Source organism: Montipora capricornis, chromosome 7 (assembly GCF_036669925.1).
Source record: "Montipora capricornis isolate CH-2021 chromosome 7, ASM3666992v2, whole genome shotgun sequence".
NCBI lineage: Eukaryota > Metazoa > Cnidaria > Anthozoa > Scleractinia > Acroporidae > Montipora > Montipora capricornis.
The window spans coordinates 42,134,042-42,142,795 of NC_090889.1; the positions used below are offsets into that span (position 1 = coordinate 42,134,042).

Genomic DNA, 8,754 nt, shown 5'->3' on the forward strand with positions numbered 1-8,754 from the left:
TTTGAGTTACCTGACTCGGCTTTGACCTTCCGTCTGTCGAAGTATGGCACTGTTTACTCCCAGCGTCGCTCCTCCGTCCAGGGCTTCCCCCAGGTCCAGAATGGTATCCGTACTCTTCGCATGTGTATCGATGACCCCATCCCGTCGTACCTTCGTTTTGGTAAGTACCGTCTCCGTGTACAGTACGAAGGCCAAGTGAAGACCTGTAGAAGATGCAACGAGCCAGGTCATTTGGCCCAAGAGTGTCGTCAGATGCTCTGCTTTAACTGTGAAGTAATTGGCCATCATGCCCGTGATTGTCCTGCTGGGGTTCGATGCTGTATTTGTAAAGAACCTGGCCACATGGCCATTGATTGCCGCCACTCTTGGTATCGCCGCCCGCTTTCGCATCGTGATGCCGTTTATGCTGAGCCCCCGAGCCAGCCTGCTGCTGACCCTCCTCCCGTGGATGTCTCCCCCCCCCCCCCCCACTACTTTAGATGCTGAGAATGCTGATTCAGGTGACGTGGATCTTGATAGCCCCCCAGTAGAGAATGCAGAGGAAGATTCGGCAAGGTCTGAGGACGATTCCCTGGAAGCTGAATTTGACCAGCCCTTGGCCTCGGCCCTTTCTTCTGAGCCTGCGCCTGACCTTTTAACTTCTCAAGGCCTCATCAAGGATGCCCCTGATGTTCAAGTTCCCGGAGTGCAGGAATTTCCCGTTTCTTCCCTGACCGATACGAGTGTTGAGAGTGACGAGTCTGAGCCTGAGAGTATTGCCACATCTGAAGTGATGGATTCCGACGCTGTGCCTGATAATATGTCTCCTGTGTCTGAGCGGCCCTCTCGCCGAAGGAAGAGATCTCGACATGGCTCGTCCCGACGCGCTGCTTTGGGCAAGTCGTCTCGTCTGTCTGTAGTAAGTGAGGATGCGCCCACTTAGTTTAACCTTCTTAAAGTGCGATACGATTAATGTTAGGGGTTTAAGTCAACGTAAGTTTTCGCTGGTCTCTGATTTCTTTCGTGCTTCACGCCTAGACTTTTGTTTCATTCAAGAAACTATGATTTCGAATGACGCTGTTCTGCGCTCCTTCTCCTCTTCTTGGCCGGGCCCCAGCTTCTGGGCCCCTGCTGTCGGGAGGAGAGGGGGGGGTAGCTATCTTATGTTCTGATGTTTTTCGTAATAATGTTTCTGTTTGGCAGAAGGATCAAAGTGGGCGCATTCTCAGCTTACTTGTTAAGTTTGACGATTTCAATCTTAATCTAGTTAACCTTTATGTGCCGACGATTCCGGCTGAGAGAAAGATTTTCTTTCAGTCGGTCCAGTCCTTTTTTCTTCGAAACTCCCGGCTCCTGATCGGGGGGGATATGAATTGTTTTGACTCGGCGCTTGACAAATTGGATAGGTCGGTTTCCCTCGACTCCAGCTTCTCGGACCTAAAATCTCGCTGTAACCTTCGAGACGCTTGGCGTCTTTTGCATCCCCGAGACAGGCGGTTCACCTGGTTCAGCCCAGACCATTCAATTGCCAGCAGACTGGATACCTTTTTGGTCCCGCGGTTTCAGTGTAATCAAGTCACTAGGTGCGATATTCTCCCATGCGTTTTCTCAGATCACGACTTTCTTATTTTAGACTATGATATTGCGGCTCTTCTTCTGCGAGGCCCGGGAGTTTGGAAGTTTAACAATTCTTTCCTCGATGACGAATCCTTTTGTTTAGAGATTTCGGATTTAATTGAGAAGTTTCTGGCCTTTCGGCATTGCTTTGCTTCTCAGCGCGATTTTTGGGAGTGTTTAAAGTCTGACATTAAGCTCACTACAATCGCCTTTTCTCGTCGTAAACACCGTTTACTCTCATCCCAGAAGGTTTTTCTAACCAATCGCTTAATTGCCCTAAAGAATCGTTTGGCTTCGGGCGTTGTTTCTGCTAGTCCTGAAATTCTGACTTCAGAGGCTGCTCTGCGGTCGCTTTTAGATTCCGAACTCGAGGGTTCTAAGACTCGCAGCAGGGTTAAGTGGGCAGAGGAGGGGGAGTCTCCCTCTGGTTTCTTTCTCGGTCTTGAAAATGAGAGACACGAGAAAGGATCCGTCTCCTCTGTCTTTGATTCTGAGGGGCAAGAGGTTTTTTCCCTCCCTAACATGATTCAAGCTCACGAGCGTTTTTATTCTTCTCTATTTTCTGAAGAGCCAATTGACCATGTAGCCCAATCCCATTTGTTTGAGCACGTTACCCGCCGGTTATCGGAAGCTGAGCGCGAATCATGCGAGGGTCTTCTTTCTATGAACGAGGCGTCCGAGGCCCTTCGCCTCTCTAATAGGAACAAAACGCCCGGTTCTGATGGCTTAACTGTTGAGTTTTATTCTGCGTTCTGGTCCCTCTTGGGGCCTCTTTTAGTTGATATGTTTAATGAGTCTCTCGCCCATCGTGAGCTGTGTGACTCTATGAAATCGAGTGTTACGCGTCTTGTTAATAAAAAAGATGATCGTAGAAATCTAAAAAACTGGCGTCCCATTTTTCGTTACTGAATGTGGATTATAAGATTTGTTCGAAAGCCCTTTCCCTCCGTTTGAAAAAAGTGTTGGGGTCTATTGTAGACCCTGATCAGACATGTTCTATTCCAGGTAGATCTATTTCTTCTAATTTGGCTCTTCTTCGCGACACACTCGATTTTATTGAGAGAACCGGCGAGACAGGTATTCTCGTCTCTTTAGACCAGGAGAAAGCCTTCGATCGCGTTAATCGGTCCTTTCTGATGAATCTTTTAGAACACTTCGGTTTTGGGCCCTCCTTCTGTAGCTGGATTTTCACTTTGTATAACGGCGCTTATATGCGTATCCTAGTAAACGATTTCCTTTCCGATCCTGTTCCTTTGCTGCGGGGGGTCAGGCAGGGCGACGCCCTGTCCCCCATGCTTGATGTTCTCTGCGTTGAAGTTTTAGCCTGCCGTATTAGGGACTCTCCCGCGATCGAAGGCTTTCTCTTGCCGGGGGCTGGTGGTGTCCAGTTTAAAGTCGGCCAGTATGCTGACGATACTACGGCCTTTGTCAAAAACGATTCTTCCCTTTTCTCACTTTTTGACGCGATTGCGTTTTACGAGCGTGGCCCTGGTGCGAAGCTTAATTTGTCCAAGACTGAGACCATGTGGCTTGGTGCCTGGAAAGACCGCCTCGACGAGCCACTTGGTCTCACATGGGTTAGGAAAATGAAGATTTTAGGCGTTTTCTTCGGTACTGTTGACGTTGAGCGCGATAATTGGGAGCCTCGTTTGTCCAAACTTGAAAAAACTCTTTCTAGATGGAGGTCGCGATCTTTGTCTTTTATTGAGAAGGTGCGACATTCTCTTCACACCTGGGGCTATATTCGCTCGCCTCGCTGTGCTTTATGCGCCCGTCTAGAGACCATTGATCATTGTTTCTTGGCTTGTCGTAGGGTTAAATTGGTCTGGTCTCGTTTTGTCCCTATGTTATCTGCGCTTTTGTCAGCTCCCTTCGTTCCCAATTGCCCCTTCGTGTTTTTTTACCAATTCCCGGTGCCTGAAAGGAAGTGCCTGCGCCTGCTTTTATACATCATCAAGTCGATTCTGTGCGGTATTTGGAAATTTCGTAATAAGGCTACCTTTCACAATGGTGGAGAGGACTCTAGAGCTATCGCAAAGTTTATTATTGCTGATGTTAAACGTAGGATCCAAGTTGACTTTCATCGCTTTTCTCAGGCTAAGTTTAATTCTATCTGGGTTCATCCAGCTGTATGTAAAGTCTGTGCCGATAAGCTTGTATTTTTCTTTTAGCTGTACCCTCTTCTCTTGAGTAATTTTGTAAATATTGTTTTTATTTGGTTTTTGAATAAAGTTTTACGATATCACCCTGTCTGCAGTTAGATATAGCTCTTTGGCATTACAAAGCTTTTGCTTTCATGTCCAAATTGAGCACTCTACTGAGATGAGTCATTGCCGCTAGCAATTGCGCATGCTCACTAGCTCGCTAGTTTGAGCACTGCTGGGAGGTAGTGTGTAACGAAAGGCAAGATTCGTTTGCTTTCCTGTGGTTTTTGAAGGAGTGCTAGTTTCCTGTATTTAAATTGCGCTTCTATGAGGGCCCTTTAAACAAGATTCTTGGGATAACCTCTTTCCCGTGGGCGTGATTTCATTTTTAGAAGAGTTTGTTCTGAGAAGTCTCAGAGCTTGGCCTTTGACGAAGCCTTTTTGTAATCCTGGTGGGTGACACGAGGAGAAGTGCCTGTGTTGAAATGCTTCAGTAGGTTTGAAGTGCGTGCGCACATCAAGGACTGAATTGCTCTTGAAACTTTCGCCCTTGTAAATGCCCGTGTTTGTATCCAGAAATGTCGTTTCTGTATCTCAAATTCAGCCGTAAATTTAATTGTTGGGTGGTGTTTGCTTGTTCAATGAACTGCATTATCTCCTCTCTGTTTTTACTTTAAAACCACATAATATCATGGAGGTCGCGAACAGCGATGTCGGTGCTCGGTGTTGTCCGACATTTTAAAAAACCAGAGTATAATTTTGCCCTATGCGCTACAGCATAAGATGGGTAGTCTCTGATATACCGGGCTCCGAAATAGTGAATAGAGGCTGCAGAGGGAACAGAGGGTACAGAGCTACAGAGGCACAGAGTGTACTCTGAAAAGCAGACTCTGGGGCGGAGCTTGCACATAATCCTGAAGTTCGAACTTTTTCTTTTTCTTCTTCCCTTCAGATGTATAATAACTGCAGACTGCCTTGATATTAATTTCACCGCAATGATCTTCTCTCGGGTAATGTTAAGAAAGCTGCTAAGTCTACATACAGTTTCTTTCCAACAATCCGACAACTGCAGAGGACTTCTTCAATAATTGCAATCATCAGCAAGTTCTATAGAAAGCAAACGGAGATCGGCAACACGACTTCCCGATGGCGCGGTTTCACTTTCACTCTCGGACTGAAATGATACTTCAGCAACAGATTCAGCAGATTCTTTTGCAAGTGTCTAAAAAATTTTCCGTTCTGCTTTTTACTGCTGTGCTCTGAAATCGGAACTATCCTTTCTAGCGAGCTTTCCCGCACGAAAGATTTCCATTTTGAAATGTTGCCAATTTGGCTGTTATGTGCAGAACAGCATGCGCAGTGCAATACTAGGGAATCACCTTAAATTGGTAATTCTCATTTTACCTGGGTTGAGTGTGTACTCTACCTAGTTTCAAGCAGCTATCAACCCCCAAAAGGGATTGAATACACCTATACCCCTCATCCTCTGTCTAACGCATCTCAACACATCTTATGTTTCGTATCATGTAATCGGTTTCTCTATTCATACACTAACCCCGTTAGTCTCAACATTGCAGCATAGTAGGGGAGCAAAGAATTGTACTATGCACATACAAGTAAGTGCTCGAACTCAGACCCTCAAGGTCTGTAGTCCTGTGTCTTCACCACTACACTTAAACGACGAACATGCTGAGCACAGTTCTTTACATTAATATTTAATTTACTTCTGTGTACTAAGCCAATTGATATCCATGTATAATAACCAAAACTAATCCTAACCTGACCCTGTCTCTAGGCTTAATTTAGTTCCAAAAAAAAGTTTATTGAATTCATCTGGGTGCGTATTCAACCTACAATCTTGGACAAAACTCGTTGGGAAAATGTGACGCTCTAATTTGTCTGTGTGATAAAGAGTAAATTCTTCCTACTTTCCCTCCTTCCCCCATTCCAATGTTGTTTTAAAAAGCGACCAAAGGTTTGCACAGTATTTTGCATCACATTATCAACATTGGTATGGAGGGAAGGGGGGGAGGACCAATATATTTTGTAAGTGCGTGCCAAATGATGCTTAGGCTAGAATTTTTCCCAACAGTTTTGTCCAAGATTGCAGGTCAAATGAGGATCACCAATGTAACCTAGGTAAAAACGGATTCAAACTGAGATCGGATTTTACCGTCAACATATATAAACTGCTAGAAGCCCAATGGAGCCTCCTTAATATTAAACTACTGGAATAGTGAAATTAGACTTTTGTGGAAACTGGTGACAATTTCTAGGCAGGTCCTTTTCATGGAGGTCTAAATAAAGCTAGATAGATAGGAAAGTTTGAAACACCCTCTTTGTCTTCATGCAATGTTCAATTTTTGTCGTCGTTTGTTTCACAGCAACGGATTTCCGTGACTTATATCGTATAAAGAATAGGAGTAAAATTGAAAAATTAAAGAGGAAACTTACCGAGAGCACGCTGGACTGTAAGGGCTACTATCAGAAAGGCTATCAGACAAATCACTCGATTCATTTGTAACCTGTCGAACAACCAAAAGAAAAAATAATAATAATAATAAACTTAGGTCAGTCTTGTTTTCACAAGAACTAAAGTGGTTATTATTCAATACTGTTCACTCTGTGTGTGCGATGTTTTAATAGTTTTCAATTTTATAGTTAGACAAATATCAGGAAAGAATATGAGTCCCCCCTAAATTTTAAGCCTATTTCCATTAAAATGATGTGAAATCTATAGTTAGTCATACTACGTTGTTAGTTCAATGCTGACTCTTGTTAAAGTGGCCACGCAGTCGTGGGAACAATAGATAAAAATAATCTTTACATCATTGGCGCGATTTAAAAATAAAATAAAGTTCAAATAATCAACATGGGGCACAGCAATTTCCTTTCTTACTTATATTCTCTTGTTTCAATCTTGCCTTTTTTAGCCTCGTTATCAAGCTCAAATTCAAAAGATGAACGCATTGCACTTTCATGCTTTTACCGTTATGTCATTTAGTTTGAATGTGAAGAACATTTAATCTACAAAGAATCATTGTATTGATACAGGGAAATTTGGTGTTATCAAACGTGTTGATAAGGTCGAATTAGCACCATGAACGATTTGGAAAGCTGACGTTTTTAGCGTTAGCCCCTCATCGCTCTGACGAAGGGCTAACGCTCGAAACGTCAGTTTTCCAAATCGTTCATGGTGGTAATTCGACCTTTATCAAAACGTTCGATAACACCACATTTTCCTGTTTCACTCTCCCAACGACGCAGCACCACAGTTTCCTTAGAAACTAGAAATTTGTTCATTTTATTGATAATTATATATATCTACGGATCATGTAAAAAAAATTACTGTTACATTCACTATAGCTGATAATGATGTTTGAAACATCGAAACATGTTCCTTAAAACTCAAATGTGTGGTTGTATTTTTAAAAATAATAGTAACACTTGTGCGATCAAGACCATTTGGAAAATTTATTTATTTGAGTATATAATTATTTATTAATTGTCATGTTATTAATTTAGAGATGAACTAGTTTCAAAGTTCAGGGTGGAATGCTTTTAGGAAAAATGAACTTTCCATGAGTCTTTATCAAGGGACATATTTCGGTGCATTATGAAATATCTTTAACTTGTTTTTGGTCCTTTGTCTTATCTTTTAACGAATTCAGTTTTCAAAAGAGGTACTTTACTTGGGTTTGAATTTTGATAATAATATTTGATAATATTTGTTGTCAAAGAATCAAAGAAACAGTTCCAGAAAAATAGTATTAAAAGAATGAAATTCGAATCCAAAAAATAAATGTATTTCCAACTGTCGTGCGGGATATACAAATAAAGGAAATTAGCGACTGGAATAGTCTCTCCAATGTCACCTTACCTTCGCTTTCCAGCTCTTTTACGAACAAACCTTTTATCATCAAAACCTGGTGGATAAATATCGATTCCTGATCGGATATTAATCTAAACATACACGGGAAAGCATTGCAATGCATCCCCGTAGCTTTAAACCACCGTGGAGTACTCGTCCGTAGATATGCTCCGATAGTAGTTTGAAACAAACAGTTATGGAGGAGGAAAATAAGCGGGAATAAGTTGCTTTCTCTCGAGGTTGAAATGATAATAGTTTTTGGAGTAAGGGGCTCATGTTTCAACAAGAATAATGAAAAAGTAGACAAGCAATAATTATTCCTCTTTAGTCCACGATATTTTTCTTTCGTCTCATCCATCTATAAAACTCTTAGGCGAATTCAAACCCTTCCCTCTTTCTCTTACCTAATTTCAATAAATCCTACCGATTACTCTGTGTTAAGTTTGTAAATAATGGTATCAAGCCATGTAAAAAAATGCCTTTTCTGTAGCTGGGAAAATATTAGAAAGTCTCAAGGAACTTTAATTTCATGTCATTCTCAAACTGTCACGGAGGTTTGTAGGGCTAGAAAAAAAATACAGTTCAATTTCCCAACGTTTTAATTATGGTTGCAGAAGAAAAACATCAATTTCGAGACATTTTGGTCAAGAATTAGCACTCACTCGGTTAATTTCTTGATAAAACCTTTAGGCGTTTTGAGGTAAGACGAAAAAAAAAGTGCGCTGAGACCGACATTAATTGCAAACCTGTCCAAGTGAAAAGTTACAAGTGCTTTCTTATTAACAATTGTCATACTTAATTCTTGCATTTTAAGAACATATTTAGTTTTGAACATACCTTTTCAAGGAACGAGGACTAAAAGCAAGAAAAACGTCTGGAGGAGTGTTTCTGTCCGAGCAGCAACAAGCATCTGTCACCACCTGCTTTTGAAGCCACGCGAGAAGGGATCAGGTCGTCAATCTGACTTTTTTAAATATATAGTTCCCGTTTTATTAATTAGCAGAAATTATTACTAATATATATACATATTTAGGCAAGCCTAAAAGCAGAGCTCTTCAATTATCATATGTTTATGTTTATGTAATTCGCTGGCCATGCAACTTCACGTAAAAAATGAAAAAAACGCGGTTTCCAGCTCATGCA

General features: G+C 41.9%; 1 long non-coding RNA gene across 1 annotated transcript; it reads right to left on the bottom strand.

Moving 5' to 3' along the window:
- Positions 1-6,197: 6,197 nt before the first annotated feature.
- LOC138057244 (uncharacterized) lies at positions 6,198-8,524 on the bottom strand. The gene is made up of 3 exons (XR_011133625.1): positions 8,449-8,524; positions 7,621-7,666; positions 6,198-6,265 (listed from the first exon to the last, which is right to left on the bottom strand). It is a non-coding gene; the product is annotated as an uncharacterized lncRNA (long non-coding RNA).
- Positions 8,525-8,754: the final 230 nt, after the last annotated feature.